Source organism: Hippoglossus hippoglossus, chromosome 3 (assembly GCF_009819705.1).
Source record: "Hippoglossus hippoglossus isolate fHipHip1 chromosome 3, fHipHip1.pri, whole genome shotgun sequence".
In the NCBI taxonomy this organism is placed as follows: Eukaryota; Metazoa; Chordata; class Actinopteri; order Pleuronectiformes; family Pleuronectidae; genus Hippoglossus; species Hippoglossus hippoglossus.
In genome coordinates, this window is record NC_047153.1 from 11,257,836 (window position 1) to 11,276,096 (window position 18,261).

Sequence of the window (18,261 nt, forward strand, 5' to 3'; positions counted from 1 at the left end):
GACTTTGGTTCAGTTTGTGTGGAGACAATGTGTGTCAGCTGGAGATATGTATTAAATGCCTACTTTTTAACTGGCAGAGAATTGTGTGGGTGAACGGATGGCTGCAGGCTTTCAGAACAGTCGACTTGTTCTGTGGTGTTAGAGCATGTGCGTGTGTTTATGTCGATAATGTACCATGAGCTGCTACTCCTCCATTTCCAATATTCATAGGGCTCTGTCTTTCACTGCAACCATGGCAACAGAAAATTAACAATGGCAGAATTGTGGAGATTAGGGTTTTTTGCAGGGCTGATGTCGATGCCGATCATTAATAATCAGGGGGACCGATAACCAACATACATTTGCAGTTAAAATAAAAATCCGGGTATCAAAATTTAGAATAACACACCGGCCCCTGGTAATTAAGTGATGCGCAAGAAATAACGTTATAGCGTATGAGTTTCTTTTTCCTAGTTAGGTGGCATAATTAAAGATCAACAAAAGAACTTAACTTTTACGTTAGCTATCACATTCAAGTTAGCTCTACGAGACAACATAGCTTACGTTATAATGGCCGTAAGCTAGCCTACCTATAACCTATGTAAAAACACCAACTAACTTAGGGCGAGTAATGTTACGTTTGCGATATGGTGGCTAAAATAAGTTCCAGTTGCACCAACGTTACTCAAAAGATATAGCTGTCACTACATAAATAAACTTAACTGTAGGCTGTATCACAAGTGGGCATTTTCAGTGTAACTGGGAAACTGGGCTTGTTTGTCATCATAGAAATAGATCATAAGATTATGTGTTTTTGCAACTTGTCTCTCTGTCTCTCTGTCTGTCTCTCTGTCTCTCTGTCTCTCTGTCTCTCTCTCTCTCTCTCTGTCTCTCTGTCTCTCTCTCTCTCTCTCTCTCTCTCTGTATGTGTGGGTTTCACTCTAACACACATGTCACTGGTAAAAAAGGATGACATCCTCGTAAAAATTACATTATTTATTGCCATTTTTAAGGCAAACCCTATGGGGTAGCAGCTCCTCCTCTGCAGAATTGCGGCTAAACAGCAGCCAGTGTGAACAGCAAACAACCGCGACACACAGAAAAACAGCGACGCAGCCGTTCCGCGGCGCAGCAGCAGCCCGTGTGGTCCGGGCAGTTCTTTTGAAACATAGCTCTGCTCTGTGATCAAAGTTGCTCCAGTCTGAAATGCGTTCCTTTGCGTTGGTCTGTGATAGATTGGATGTCTACTAAATCAGATAGTGCTGTGGGTGGGTCATTGCTCGAGACGACAGAGTGGTGTCTATAGACATTTTAAAATGAATTGATATTATCGGCAATCCGATAAAAAAAATTACAGATACAGATAATCTATAATAAAGAAGCCATATATCGGCCCCAATAATCGTCCGGCCGATAATGGGTCAACCCCTCGTGGAAATGCTCAGGTTGTGTGTGAGGCTGAATGACAGAGCGAGCTTTCTTGAAAGAAAATCAAATCACTGTAAGTGAAATGTCTGACTTCCCTACGCTTATTTATAATGCCATTGTTAAAAAGCACAGATTATTCAATTGTTAAATGACGAAACATCATGACTCAAATATAACCTAAAATGCTTTGTGTTGTTTGACTGTTTTGTTAACATTTGGTAACAACTAGATGCCAATGTGGCACATACCATTCTGTATCTCGATTTGCAATATCATAATTAGGAACTATAATGTGCTGTAGAAGCTAAGTGAACATAGACCTCAACAGCTGTACAACTGTTTAAAAAACTGTAATCAAGAAACAAACGTTAGGAAAAAAATGTATGAAGTATACGACACTGATATGTCGGCTTGTATATTAAATAATAGGAGATGCTGTATTGATGAGCATAGTACAGACAAGTGTGATTTGGACTCCACACATGTATTTGAAGCCAGCAGTAGTGTTTGAAATGAGCATATATGACTTAGACACCACTGGCTTCTAGAGAAACAGTTTGTAAGTGCAGAAATTATTGTTGTGTTATAGTCAGTTGACAGAAAATGGATGTCTTATCAATTTTAAAGTGTATTTTCAAAGTCATAACTTAGGAAGAACACATTTACGTCATCTTAAATGAAGAGCAGTGTTATTGTGTTTTGGATTTACTGAGAAAAACCTGGTTGTCGTAATGGTGAAATCAATAGCCTATAGATTTAGTGCTGATGTGGCTTGGCAAATGCAGACAGTTTGTCTTAAGATCAGTGATTGTTCAGTTATCAACATTAATTGCATAATAAATCTAAAGCCACACTCCTTTCTTGGCTTCTTCTGCATTCACAGGTTTTGTCTATGCAGCAGTTCTGGCCCTTGCTTCTGTAGCATTGCTTTAAGTTGTTTATGTAAAATCTACAAGGAAATAGCAATAGGAAGTTGATTAACTTGATTTAATAGAAATTAAACTTGGTTGCTGTTGGTTTGTGTGCTGCTGTCAGTGCTTGTCAAAGAGGGTTTGTGAGCATTACATTTGTAATGCCAATGTACAGCCATGAGTTTGTAATATTGTTTGGATCACCACAAAGAACCATAACCACTACAATTTAAAAGAAGACGCATAAAGTGAGTGAGATTAACTCCTCTATAGCTGTGTTATTTCAATATGTCAGATACATAGGCTATTAGTCAAATTCTAAATAATGTAATCAGACTCAGTATTGACATAAATGCAGTGTTAAAATTACACCGTTTCTGTAAATAGAACACCTGTTACCACCTTAATGCCTGATTTAACAGTGAGTTAAGCCCGTCAATCACTATTCTAAACTAACTTTGCTAGTAAAATATGAATCTGCTGCGAAATAACTGTATAGTGAACCTACTTCGTTGGTTAGTGGTTTGCTGGTGTACCTTTTAATGTACAATTCGACTCAGATAGAGGGGGAGATGAGCTGTGATTGAAGGAGATGATGATATAAAAAAGCCACAGGCTGGGCCCAAAGGTCTGTGACCAAGGTGGTGTCAGGATTTTTGAGCCAACTCTGTCAGAAAATAATGAAGCTTCTTTAAATTTGACTTCATCAGAATGTAAGACTTAAGGACACAATATGCAACAAGCCCAAGCTGTAACTGTAACTATACAAGTACAACTTCTATGCTTTATTTGGTTTACACCCATTTATATTTAACCATGTAAAGAATAACTAGGTGCAACGCCATGGATGTTTCACCTAATCAGAAAGGATTGAACTAGCTAGGGAAGAGACTTATTGGTTTAGCTTCTCTCTTGTTGATGAGGTCTTGGATTAATTTACTTGATTATTTTTAATGAAGCAGCTCTTAACAGCATTATTATGAATGTTTGAACAAGCACCGTGCTGTCATTGCTGTTCTTCATTTTCATTCCAGCTACATCAGAAGTTACAGTATGGCGGTACAGTATGATTTCTGAATTCCATGGAAAATTAGAAAGTGTTTTCCTTTGTTGCACGGCCAAGCTGAGGATACCTTCATCTGCACACCCTGTATATTAAGAACACATGCAAGTTTCTGGTTGAGGCCAGCATTTTAAAAAATAAAAAAATAAAGCATCTTTTGAATGTGAAGGTTTTTCCCAGTCCAGAGAGCTTGTTACCTTGACAACAGCAGAAGATTCGTAGCAAGGGGAACTGAGCGTGTGAGCTGAGCTTGCAGTGGCATGGCTGTGCTGAACAAACAAGCGCTGTCGCTAACCATGTCACGAGCAGTGCTGCTGCATTTCATTGCAGCTCTTCTCCACTCCCTGCTCCTCCTCCTCTAACTCCTCAGCCTTGATTTAATATCAGGCTTTTATTTGGCTGGTTTGTTGTTCAGCTACCCCAGCCATGTGACAGACTCACCTTTTTATCTTTCCTATCTTTTATTTCTTCTAACTCCCAGCTCCAATTCCCCCCCCTCTCATGCTCCTACCTGCATTTGCTTTTATGTACCTCTCATTGTTAACTTCTATGCAGATGTTTTATCTCTCACTAGTGTGTTTGGATAAACTGATTTGGATAGAGCTTTCATGCTGCTGTCTGTGCTGATTGTTCATGCTGGAGATATGGAGGACCAGTGTGCTGTGGTCCCTCCCTGCAGAAGCCAGGCTTTATCAATAATGTAGATGTTTTTGAGGAGGAGAGGTGTGGTGTGTATCTCTTTTCCTTTCTCCTCCCCCTGGCCCATCTCTCCATCCCCCTCAGCTGTCTCCCCATACCCTCCAGTGTCAGGTTTCCCCTCCAGTATTTGCGCATAGAAGAGCAGATGACTGAATCTAATTAGTGAAGATATTACAATAAGCTTCGATACCTGATGCTTTGACATACTGCAGGCCAAATCCAGGCGTCTATATTAAGCTGCTGTTGCTTCCTATTGTTCAATTGGTATTGTGCTCGGATCTTATATAGGCATTCTTCACTGACAGACAACCCCCCCAGATATTATAGGCAGTGTTTCATCCATGTGTAGTACATAATTTTAGTAAAAGTAGTTAGGTGTTTCAATTGACTCAATCGATTATAATCAAGATGTCACGATACCAAAAATGTAGTAGTCGATACCGATAGCATGAAATTTCCACGATTCTCGATACCCATTTCGATGTGAAAATTATGAGATTTCAGTTATCAGATATAACTGAATGACTGAAAGAAAACAGCAGAGGCATGCACACGCAATGTACTAACACACGCACACCTATATACATGAGTGCAAGGCTGCAAGCAGTAGGTTACTACAGCAGAAGTGACAGACCATTAAAAAATATATTTAAAATTCTAACCTTATCAGTGGCCCACCTCTGCCCTGGTCAACAAATGATTTTGCTTCTCTGCTCCTCTCCAATCACACACAAGCAGAACCGATCTCCACAATATCCTGTTGAACTCCATGTTCCTGGATAAAGGTGCCGAAGCTGTTTCTGCAACAATGAAGTTGAAACACTGTGTTGCGTCACAATCTTCAGAAAGAACTTTGCCATAAGTGAATAACTTGAGCTGCTTTCAGACATTCACTGAAGTCTGGACATTTTCCTGAAATTTCGAGAGTGGCTGTATGCGAGAGCGTCCGCATCAATTGCTAATGGGATTTTCTGGAACTTTTCCTGGCAGGCCCCTGGTAAAATGTCTGAGTGAGGTCATGTGGTAACGCAGCAAGAAAATGTCTGGAAACGAGAATGAGTGGGCATGTTGATGAAGTCTCTATCGCACGACAGACGTGAAATGGGAAGAATACAATTTTATCAGGACGAAAAAGAGGTACCATACACGTAGACGGCGATGTTGATGTTAACTTGGAAAGATAATAAGATTTGACCGCTTTTGGCGATAAGGGCAGATGCCGGTGTCGATGTGCTGTCAACCACTTGCTTGTTTTTATCACATTGCCATTGATACGACAGCTAACAACATAACTTTAGGCATTATTTCATGGTTCTTTCATCAGGCTGCTTTGGGAATTTTTGTTCAAGATGATTTACTGTGCTGCAGAGTCTACAGTGTGAGCAAGCAATTAATGTCCCGCTATGACATGTATGAGGCCTGCATTATGCTTTATGAAATCAGACATAGGTTAGTATTGTTGCTACAGCTGCTTTTTAGTTGGCTCTGTTCTGTTCGCCGAACAAGACAGCCAGACACAAGACTGACTGAGGAGGTGTTCTGCAGCCCCGCGGGGGTGCACACTGATGTGTTTGTGTTATATGGTCCAGGTATCAATTACAAACGTCATGTGCTCCCATTGTTCATGCACATGGGCCCAGCATTCTTTAATTGTTTTCCAACCATGAGGTCTTGATAGCAGTCTGCAGTTTGGGGTTTGTCTCATACATTAATACACCTTTCCTTAATAGTTTACTATTAAATCTCCTGAATGTCACCTCCATATCGAACATTGGAGCGCATTTGAGGCTTTAGTCCGTGAATATATTGTGGGACAATTGTTGCAACGATTGAATTGAGTAAAACCAACTAGCAAGAAGCCATGTTTGGCTGCAACTAAACGTTTCAGTCTCTCTAGTGCGAAGCCATTGCCCCAGCTCCAGTGAAGAGATTTATCCTTATCTGCAGTCATATTCTGTCAGCATCAAAGACAGCCTCTGATTCTTGTTGAAGGTCACTGTTAAAACCAGCATTGGTCTCACCAGCTCTCTCACTTACAGCAGTGTTTTTAAAGAGCTTGTAGAGCAGCTGCCTCGACCACACATGTGCTTCTTGCCCCCCTGTGCCTCACAAACGGTTCTGATCCTCACCAATATGGCAAAATCTCTGCTGCAGTGATGAGCTTAGATCTCTAAATCTCTGATATTTCAGCTGCTTGTCAACAGTGACATGTCTAGTGAACATGCAGATGAATTAATAATGCGGACATGTTGTCATGGTGATGCAGAACTAGAAATTTGCTGTATGTATGGCTGCACTTTGCTGAAGCAGGCTTTTGACTCAGGGCAAGGTTGTATTGAACCAAGGTTTAAAGCAGGGGTTTGGCCTCTGACCTCTAATGTTTCATCAGCTCCACCACATTAGTCTTGTTCACATATATTTAATCACATCTATAGATTTTATTTTGTACACACTTGTGCTTTTAAATTTATGTAAATTTGACTATTCAGCAGATTTGCTATTTGTCATCCCCTCATTCTCTCCTTGTGTAGTTTAGTCAAAGCTAATAAGCTAGGTAGCAACTGTTACTAAGGAGCATGCGTCTTTGAACTTTGAACTGTCCCAACCTAATGGGGACTGCTTGGTTGAACTTATTGAACATTTGTTGAACTTTGCTCAGAAGCAATTCCAAAATAATTGACACCATGTCAAACAGGTCGTTTGTGTTGTGTTTAAAAGTCAAATCGCACTTTGCGTATCACAGCTTAATGTTTAACGCTGACACTTTTTTGAGTGAACATATGATAATTGACATATTTAATATGATTGATCTAATAATGATTGAATAGAGTTCACCCAGTGTACCATGGCCGGTTTAGTTAATCTAAACATGACCCTCAGGTTATTTTTTTCCTGCAACCAATCGATGGGTGGAAGAGTAGGTGCGATTTCAGTCAACTAAGATTAACCAGCTACAGCCCTAGATAACTTTCAGCTTCCAACTAACTGCTGAAACTAGTTCAACATGTTTATTTATATTCTTAAGCTATCATTAGTCTTATCTGTTACACCACAATTCTTGTTGGCAGAGCAATGTGTCTTATGTCTTTGTCTTGTTCCCACGGCGGGGTTAGTCTTCTGAAGTGTGCTGTACAGTGAAGTGTAAGGTTTTGTAAAAAGCGATTGTTGGGTAACACGTGAAATTGTCACTGATATAGCTAGTAGGTGATCAGTTTTCATATTCTGAACAGCTTTCTTTTATTTCACTTCCTGACAAATTTCAATCTAGAAATGTTCATTGTAGTGACAGTCGACTCGTTTTCTTTCAGCTCATTGTTTTGCTTGCTAGTTTGTCTTTACATTAGTGAATTGTATACAATAAGAAATTCTAATTTTGTAATAAAGATAATTCATAGTTTTCGTCCCCGACTTACTTTGGTGTAACGATTTTTTGTGTGCTTTTTGTTGGTGTTATTTGGATCGTTTATTAATCTACCGCTCTCAGTTGAAACTGTGTCCTGTAAGTTTTTTTGGGTGATTGTCAAAGTGAATTTATGCTGTGTCTCCAACTCTGTTGGGAGTATAGGGTTCTGCTTCCTGGCTGGATTATTACATTCTGTCAATCCTGTGATTCCCACTGGGAAAGCCCCAGAGGTTCCACTTCAGAACAAACATAAATACACATCTAACCATCATCCTTCTTATCACTTAGGCCTTTCCAGCATGGTCTGGCCTTAATCTGTCCTGCGTACCCACCTGCCACCCTGCCTGTACTATCAGCTTTTGAGCTCTATCCAGTAAAACCCTCTACAAGGGTCCTGTTTGATATTCATACCAATAGCAGAGGTACAAGATCACTCCTACCAATAATAAATAATGATTTGTACATGAATGCAGATTGTGAGATAAAAGGGACTTGTAAGTACTATATCTATTTAAATGGTATTAACCCTGACAGCTAGTTGCAAACAACCATTGGACTCCAATCCTCTTGTGATGCCTTAAACCAGATTGATGGAACAAATGTGGGTTCAAACTGGGGGGGGGGGGTCCAATAATCACCGGAATGTTACCAGTTTAGCCTGACAATGGACCTCTGTTAAATACCCTCCCATGTCCCGCCTCCTAAATCCTGATAAATCCTTGTCCTCATAGTTGGGAAGAGACTGGGGGAAGGGCCACTAGCCAGACAGGTCAGTAACATTAGCAGATCTCGGATGCTGGACTGTGGCTGATATGTGTTCCAATTTGGCTCCTTACTGTGGACCAGATATGGAGATGTTCTGAGGACAACCGGGTGCAATAGTCTTAGGGGCTGGCTGCCACAGTCTTCCTTATATGTGCTTCTTTTACAAACCATTAAACAGGACACAACTAAAGTTATAGGTCAACATATTTTTACACATATTTTTGATGCATTGTGACTGTCATTTCATGAACCCTCTAAACACGAGAGTGGCAAAACACTGAGGCTGTTGGTGTACTTTTGTTGGTGCATTACCTAACCACATCCTGTTTATAAATTCAGAAATCTTTGTCTCTTTCTGTCTATGATTCTTAGTTCAGTGCTTTGATGAGTGCTCTTTGAGACCCCAACCCCCAATTGTTTTTAAACTAGACTTGTTTTTATCTCACTTATGTGACAGAAATCCAGGTTGAAACGTTTAGTAAGGGGAAGGGCTGTCAATTATTTTTCGCCATAAAACTCCAAGCTATTTATTTCAAGTGACATTAAAATCAGATGTTCATATGAAGGATTCCTAACAAAGCCATGTGAAGAGGCCTTTTTTTTTGCAAAGGGCCTATTGATGGCATTTTATGGAACTTGTATACGTTTCCCAAAAGAACTGAGAAGTAGCAGAGAGCCTATTTTTACTTTTAAATTGCTGGCACAGATAGACCCACACATGTATTCTACTGTCATACCTGTAGCTGTGTACATTTATTCACTGATAAACAGTTTTTTGGCTCCACTTGAATAATGTTTCCATCTCATTGCTGCACACCTCAAAATGCAGACAGTTTATTAGCACATTTGTTATGTGAACACATATAAACGACTATGTTTTGGATTGTAAACATTCCTATGGCATGTTATCAGAAGGTAAATCTTAAATCAAAATAAACCCATAAATGTTGTTTAACTGATAATCTGTCTATACACAATTCACTTTGCTTTGTCAGGGAAGGTGTGGGCTCAAGTCCTACAGTTTAGGACAAGACAATGTAAAGGTTTGTGATAATGACTACACAGGAGCACAGGGGCAGGGTACAAATATTTTCCATCTTGTCCTATGTTCTAAAATGGATAAAGACAAGGTTTTGAAGAAACAAAAAACAGGAACAAACAGCTCACTATATTTCAGAGCATCTGTACCCTGTTCTCCCATAGGCCTCTCTGAGCTTGTCAGAGAACAGTGGGAGAACCGATCCTGGGAGGAGAAACATGACCCTCTGCATCCACCCCAATACCCGTCCATTGCAAGGAATGTGAAACTGCTTGTTCTGTCCAAGTAATTAATGCCTGGTTTTGTTTTCATCTTGTTTTTCAGGATTCTGTGGACTCTGCTGCAGCAGGTGTTTTCTAGTTGGATTTTAGCCCACTGACGTTCTCCCACAGCCATGGAATCGGTATGTTAATAAAAATCATCTTTTACATCTTCAAGCTGATATTCGGTCCTTTTTATGGCAGATCCGTTAGTAAGCACTTGCTTTTTAGAAAGATGTTTCTGACTAGTTCCTACATCTATTTGCAGCATAGTACAAAATATGCAGTACATTGTGGTATGTGTGTGTTGATGTTGGTTTTTAAATTTTGGTAAAGCAACTTGAGACCCTTTGAGGATATATACATCACAATTTCCCCTATATCTTTATAAATCATATGCTTAAGTATACAGTCTTTCTGCTTTGGTTTCACTGCTAACACAGACACCATACAGTGAGTAGCCTATGCAGACACTGAAAAATTTAAACGCATTATTTCCATTCCAACAACATAGTTGTATTGAAAAAATTCCACCTGGCACCAGAAAAGTATCAATCTTTATGTGATGATCAGTGTTTAAATTGTGGCGTCATTTCAAACAGATGAACTTTTGAACTGTAGCGAGTCAGAGACGTCAGCTGAATCGGAGAGAGAGAGAGAGAGAGAGAGAGAGAGAGGGAGCACACAGCGGAGTGTGTGTGTGCAAGCGTCGTTACCTTGCCCTCAGGTTCTGGGACTGTGCTGTTCTTTTATAATAATCAACCGCTTATAGACATTAATTTGGCCAAGGACAAACATGATCACTAGCAGTTTCCACTGTACTAGAATTTTGTCGGGTGCGGAGGAGACACGAAATTTGATGGAGGTGGCTCGCAATTCTCAATGCAGGAAAAAACCTGGACTGGCCCGTTAATTTTCTGAATATCTTTAATTTATTATCTAGGGCGTTAGGGCTCCTTCTAATTGGCCAAATATATTGATATGTAGAGCGTGAATGCATGGCGCATCGAATACCATTTATCGCAGTTCAAGTCTTTTGCGATATGTATATCGCGTATGTTCGTATCGTTATGACAGTAAATTATTTTTATATCGTGCAGCCCTAGTACAATGTTTTAGTGCTTTATTAAATCTCTGGTATGATGATATAGGTATGGAAGAGCACAATGAAATGCCTTTGACCTTGCATGCAGCCCAAAGGGAAAAATGAAATGCGGAAGACGAGAGGGGGCCCTCCTACACAAGAGTACACTCCTGCTGTGGAGCTGGCCCTTTGCAATAATGAGGGTCGTTCATATAAAAAATTGTCAGGGAACTCCAAAGGGTTTTATGGGTCTCTGAACACTTTTGCGCTTCTAAGAGATCATCTGATGATCCACAAACCAAGCTCCACGGGCCTTCCGTAAATAGTGCTGCCGGTTTCCAAGATAATTAATTGGCCAATAGGTGGTGCTTTTATATGCATTTATTAGTTTTGATCGCACTTAACCAGCTCCTATGCAGATTAGGTGTGTGAGGTTAGTTACCATGGTGATGTCACCTACCCTTGTTAAATATGAAATTATCTCATAAATCAGAAAAGCCTGAGGCATCTCAAGCTCTTCTTTTTAAACCAAACAACTAGTGTATTGTGTTTGTTTTAAGCAGTATTGAAAAAGACTACCTGTATATGAGTGCACTTGTATACGTGTATGTGATTACATATTATAGAAGTCAGGCTCTACCTTTTATTGTCAGTCATGCAGGGGACTGTGTGTGTGTGCAGAAGTTGCTTGTACCAACAGGCAAGTGCAGCAGCATTGAGCTCTATCCACTGGAATGCATGTATTAAGAACAGGGCTTAGTGCATGGCTAACCTCTGCTTTCCTGTCCCTTTGTCAGAGTCTGTGTGTATGTGCTTGTGTGTTAGAGACTGTGAAAAATAGGTCACAGCTTCTGTAGTGCAGCGTTAGCATGTGTCCAACCGAAGCCGTCCATCACCCTCTCCCTGTCCCACTCACACTTAAATTGCATACATTGAATACACACAACAACATCCTCCTCTTCTTTTAACTCAGTGTAAAGGAAATTCAGATATTTTTTTCTAGACTTGTTATTGAAAACATTAAAAGAGACTGAAATATCTAGTAGCTACTCAATCCTTGATTTAGACTTCCAAACTGTTTCATTATTTTTGTCTTGATGATGTTTTTGACAGTCCAAATATCATGTATCTTTGATGCACTGGAGCATTACTGAGTATGACCCCTCCCCTGAAAGTGTGACAGGAAAAAACTAGAGCACATTAGCATCAGTGGTTCTCCAGCTTGATTGCAAGTCCACTACATCCGACAGTTTACTTGCTAGCTATGCTAATCTTCTCTGGATGCTAGAATTTATTTATTAAACTGCTCTCATTTCTTTAAAATTTGTTAAAATGAGAAGAGTTGGGTCGAGTTTTTTGAAGAACTCTGACAACCACTGCTAGCACCGTGAATCTACCTCTTTGTTTGAAAGGTGCTTTATAAATAAGATTGCCTTGCCTTGCTAACATCTGTCTTTGTAAACTTTAAAACAAGGGTTGGTAATCCTGGAAAAGTTCAAGAGCAGCCTACTCTTTGAAAGAATGCACCCAATACATCCCAGCCCCCCCCCCCCCCAGCCCTCTTGTCAAAGCTACGTCCCCAAAACACATGAAAGCGCACTGCTTGATAACTGCTAGAATCCGACTTTTCTGTGACCTGCTCGCAACCTCCTGGCTATCATCTCTGCTCCAGCAGTGTATGCCTCTCTGCGCCAATCGTTTGAAGTTTCAGACCACTTCATTTGTTGATAGCTATGGAGACGTGAAGAGGATTTCAACTAATAAGAACATGTGTCAGAAACAGCTTACCAACCCAAACCCCATTTTTATGTGTGACGTCGCAAACGTCTGATCATGTGAAGTATTTTGACACAGACAGGATAACATCCTGAGTGATTCTTTTTTATTTTTCCGAGCAGAAGTGTTACATCTGTGAGCCACAAAACCTGAATATGTGTTATTAGAAATCTGCGGCCTGGTGCTCGCTGTCTGCACTGCCTACATTTCTTGACCAACAGCTGCAAAACTGGCTCAGCCCCCCTCTTCCTCTGCACAAAGTCATCTCTCTCCTCTGTCTCTGACTCTCTTACTCTCCTCCCACCTTCCTCTCTTGCGTCTGTTTGTCTGTAGCTGTGCACCAGTAAGAGCTGCTAATGTTTACCTCTCTGCTGCCTATATCTGCTTACTGTCAGTGGCAACCACGGAAACTGATCACAAAGCTTATTGTGGTGCCGGGAGCCTTCTACCTCCCCTCATGTGATGCCAGTCACATGGTTTCCAGGCAAGCGGCTCAGTAAATCAGAATCAGACTTTTATTTTTAACTGCTTTAAATCCTCCACCTGGTCTTCATCATTAGCAGAAGAGACTGAGGTGTGTGGTGATTAAGACTGGGTTTTGACACAGATTTTTAACAGTCAATTGATTCTAAAACACACGATTTGTCATGATTCCATATGTTAGTTTAGGGATAATTTAGTTACCCACTACCGCTATGTTTTAGCACTGAATATGTGAGAGTGATGTGTGGAACTAAAGTTATGGGTTCAGGCCTTTGTGGCAGACCTTTAAATTTACAATAGTTTTGGGACCAAAGTGTGATGAATTTGTCAGTTTTTGTCTAAAAGTGGTGTCGCCTCTGTGCTGTAGCAGCAGTACTGATTTTAATCTGACTGGTATCCTTCAGCAGATGAGCTCAGAGGGGAGGGGTGTCTGCGTGTTTTCGATTTGTTGCAGATAAAAAGCAAAAATTCTTGTTATCACACCTTCTCCACTGGTTCTCTCACAGCTCGCCTTCTATCCCCTCCCCTTCCTCTAAAGCAGGGCTCGTTCCTCAGTGGGGATTAGTGTGTGCTGCAGCTCAGTACAGGGAAGTGGGCCCTGCTAGTGGCATTACATAACCCGCCCCCGCTAGTGCAGCTCGGGCTGGCCTGGCTGGAGAGACGACTATAGAGGCTTTGTTTTCCCAACCTTCCCTTCTTCCTCCCCTCTGCTGCTCCTCCTCTTCCCCTTTAAGCAAGCTGCATACTGATGCCGTATAGAAGGAGTCTGTTTGCCGGGAACAGGCGAGGCACTGTGGCATGGAGTGCAGAGAAATACGCTAATAGTGAGCTGAATGGTGCGGAGCGCACCTCTTAGGCAGAGGAATTTGAGGGCCGCCATAGGTCATACAATTTCAGGGAGATAGGGGAAACAAGGGACTGCAGAACCGGGCTTTAGTATCCGCCCAGGGGTTCCACATCAGCATTCCCAGTGTTTATACAGAAGGTTAGAGTTATTTCGAGTGTTGGAGCTCTGTGCCAAATTTCTCAATGTTGACAGGTTATGAGATGCTTTCTAAGTATTTTTTGTGCAGCACATGAACACACACGCACGCATACAGGCACGTACACTATTCCCCACCTGGCAGTCTGCCACTGTAGGGTGGGAGTGGGAGGCCAGTGTGCTCTGTGTAATGGAGGTTCAGACCAGTTAGCACTCTGACTGAGAAGAAGTAACCCGTAGGCGTGAGAGTGAAAAAGATAAATAGCAGTGCACAGCGGCAGCTTTATGCACAACATCTTGCAGCAATGAGTCCTTTGCTTGCTCTTTATTCCTGCATTTTGCCTTGAATTGATGAGGAGGGAAAGTAACTCGACACCAGAAGATACTTGGTGTTATGGGTATGAGTAGCAGGGATTTTTCCGTCTCACACAACAAAACACTTATTTGTTTCTACTGGCTTAAATTCAGATTTGTGAGATATTTGAATACCATGCCTATAATCATGCTAGAAGCATATTCAGCAAGTTATCTCTTGGCTTGACTGTCACACATTGCTGCAGCGGTTAATGTAGTTCATATGGTCTCGCTACGTGGTAAATTAGTCTCTGCATTTCTTCCTTGTTTCTGACTCTTCAGGGGTTTGGTTATTCATATGTGTTGAGGAATATATTTGTTTTAAGGTCACAAAAGCCATCAAGCATTTCAAAACCTGTTGGCAATGTTTAGAAAGAAAAAGAATAGTCGTCATATGTTGAGTGTAAACATTTAATTTCCATGCAAGCCCCTCTTGCTATTTAGATATGAATACAAATAATGTGGTTACACAGATTTGGGATATAAATAGTAGTATCTGTGCTGGTGCATGGGCTCCATGAGCACAGGATGTTGGTTTGCTTTCATCAGGATTTTTTCCTGCTCTTGCTGGGAGGTCATGGTTTCTTCCCAGGCACTGTTTTCCACAAACTTAAGTACACGTTAATACACACACGCAAACAGGATCTGTACCTGATGGTTAGACTGATTTAGACTCATTGCTTTATAATGTTGGTGGTCTATGAGTTGCCATGAATTCTACTGTCTACTTATTCCATCAGCGTCTTGAAGCCTGTATTTTTAAGAACTGGTCTGTTTTATGTCATTCTCCCTCTTGAGTCATAGCTGCTGTCTTCGCCCTTCCTTTATGTCTTTTTTTGTGGCTCACCTCACTTTATCTTTACAAGAGTCTTGTCATGGAACTCTAGTTTTTTGGTTACTTGTAAATAGTAAAAAAAATTATGTGATACAGTATTCTTCCAATACTGTATCACATTATGGCAACAATAAATGTTTTTATCAATATTATCTGATATGTTTCATACCAGTAGACCAACTGTATGCTTATTGTATTAATTTTAAAATTATGTTTGATTGGAATGGCTTTTTTCATATTGATAATGAACACAATTTACACAATAATAGACACTACAACATTATTATGATAGATAGTGATCAATTAAGTTTATTATGCTGTGTTATTGGGCCCACTTTCATCCAAATGCTTCCTCCCTGGATATAAAATTTGAGACAGTCAAGGACTGTGTGTCTCTAGTTTGCATTTTTATACTATCTTGGCGTCATCTCTGCATTTGGAGATGGGCTTGAGTGTGCTTTCAGTACGTCAGCCATGAGCCAAGTTCCCATCAAAGAGTCGCTGCTGCACCAAAGACAGTGTTTAGATGTGATGGCTAATTTTAGAGCAGCTAGGCTCTTGTCCAAGGTGGGGGAGGATAGGATAACATTGAAGCAGCTCTCCCTCCTTACAAAGTTTGGTTTTGATTGTCAATCCAATATCCATCATCCAGCTGCATCCATCACCCCTCATTCAGCCACTGTGAGTGTTGGGCACAAATTAGATTTTTGGGTGTAGATAGATACAAACCTTATTCATGGTTACCAACTCTCAGTAAGTCCATGATCTCACTGAGGATCATACAAGCAAGGTCATATTGTCATCATATTTTACTTAAATAAATTGGCCTTAGTACAATTGGCATTTGTCATGTATTTTTATGAAGTTAAGTGCTACATCATCCCTTCTTTGTCTTGCTAATGCTCCAGTCCACTGGGGACCATATCTGAAGACAATGTACAGATACAACAAAGGGACACATACTGCCTCATATGTCTCCACATCAATGTGTAAGAGCGCAGCCTGGATAAGCAGCTATTTTGAATTTCTAAACTAAACCATGTGTTTGACTGTGCCAAGTTACTAGGGGACATAGTTCCCTAATCTTTTGCTGTATCCGAGTGCAGTGCGAGTCAATTGGCCTTTTTTTTTTCTAGGAAGGTAGTCAAAACCAAGCAAGGGGCTATTTAATGTTGAATGAGAGCAGATAGCAGCTAAGATCCCTTCTCTACAGTTTCTGGCCATAATGGACTGTGTTCTGATTTGTTTATGTCAGAAAGGCATCTGGTTTCAGGAAATCTGGCCCTCAATGGTTGTGGATATGTTACTCGTTCATTTATTCTCTACCAGAGATCTGAATTCCATCAATTTGGACGCGCACACAAAAACATGCAGTTACACTCCCACAGCACATCATACTTATACACAGACCATGTGGCAAAGCTGTCCCTGTCTGGCCCCTTTCCCCTCTCCCTCTCACAGCCACAGAGCACTGACCTTGGTTTCAAGTAGCTGTGCTCTGTTAGAAAGCCAACACCTCTCCCGGGATGGGCTGACCTTGTTGTCTGACACACTGTAAGTCTGCACGCCCCTCTCTGTCTCTCTTATTCAGTCACACACACCTCAACCTCAGCGGTCGTAACAAGTCCCTCTGTGTGAACTTCACCTTTGCAAAATCATGTACATTATACTGTAGAGGAGCGGGTCTCTTTGTTGTCTTGTTTAAATACAAATGCGGAGTTTAGCAGGTTTGGGCTTCTCCCCCACCAGGTGTTCCTTCATCAGAAAACCATCTCTTCTTTCAGTGACAACATGCTCTTTTATGATGGTGTTTGCAGCATTGCACATCATTGTCCCCTCCCTTTATGCTCCCAACTTTGATTCCCTGCAGCTGTCCAGCTGTGCAGTGCATAGATGGGTCCAGACATGTATATCCATTTCATTGTAGGCTCATAACTGATAGTGTTCATATGCAGAGGAGGCTTTTCATCCATTCAACAAGCTGGCCTCTTTCTCAATTTGTGTTTTAGTCACACAGGCATAGGTTCAATTTGTGGAAGAAAGTATTGCTAGTATTTGCATAAAGTGTCAGCCAAAGCAAATTTGAAGTGTATGACATTCAGTGTATCATACAGATTGTTGTTTTATTCAAAGAATGAATAATGAAATAGTGAAATGAAATTTAAGCAAACAGGTTGTTCTATATTATGTAAGGTCATTATCGTAGCACGTATATCCGGAGCAGGGATACCTATCTTTCAATTTGCCCTTTACTTACTCACACCAAAAGCAACATGTCATTGGCATGTAACGGTGTGTCTACACTGTGTTTCAGACACGTTTTTAAGTCATCCACTCGTTGTAGGTCTGACAGAAGACATAAGCTAGTATACCAGCTTGCGTTTCACTCAAGCTACATACTAGTAAACACGACCGAAAGCATATTCTTACATTTCCAGTCAAGTCGAAATAAGAAAAATGTTGTTAGAGAAACATCAGGAATGTTCCTTTGGTGTCCAGGCTTCTGAGGTGGTGGGAAAGTTTGTATATTGACTGACAGCTGAGCCTGCAGCAGCAGTGAAGCTCAATGTAAACAAATGTGTCCCTGTAACTGTAGTTCACCTGACAACAGTTGACAAAAATGACCAACACAATTTCACATCTCAGATGAACATTTGACACAGTTATCTGAAAGGCTATAGCCTATGAAAATGGTAGGTTTACGATTCTTCTAGAAAACCTCTCTACATGATCTCCTGATGTGGTGAAAATCTTTGTAGGTTCTTGGCTATGCATGTAGCAAAATAGCGCAATAATGCCCCCAACAATATTTAAAAGAAGTAGCCCTCACGGTATGTTTCACCTACACCTTTTTTGAACTTCTAGTGTATTTTACCATTTAGAGCCATCATTCTATCACAATTTGTTAAGCTTTTGAGTTTTTGTCTGATGGTGTGGCCGTGGCGTGGACTTTCTATGTTTTACCACAAAACAGGAAGCGGTTTGTAACTCGATTGTAGATATTGTAAATGGTCAAATCAGCCTCAAACCTCACATTTGATAAGAGTCCCGATTAACACTTCATGCGGCTTTAACTACACAACTTTCTGTTATTCCTATATTGTGATCCATTTCTTCTCACAACTGTCAAAAGGTATTTCCAACCAGCAAAATGTGTGTTTTTGCTCTAAGCTTGCTGTAGAGTACTGTCGAGAAATGTT

The 18,261-nt window shown here is 40.7% G+C and overlaps 1 protein-coding gene across 2 annotated transcripts in view; it reads left to right on the forward strand.

Annotated features, from left to right (window-relative positions):
- ankrd11 (ankyrin repeat domain 11) overlaps window positions 1–18,261 on the forward strand; it is a 93,896-nt gene that overhangs the window by 14,371 nt on the left and 61,264 nt on the right. For both annotated transcript variants that reach the window (XM_034570712.1, XM_034570720.1), the window contains exon 2: window positions 9,612–9,690. The gene's annotated coding sequence lies outside the window, so the exon portion shown is untranslated. The remainder of the gene's footprint in view (window positions 1–9,611; window positions 9,691–18,261) is intronic.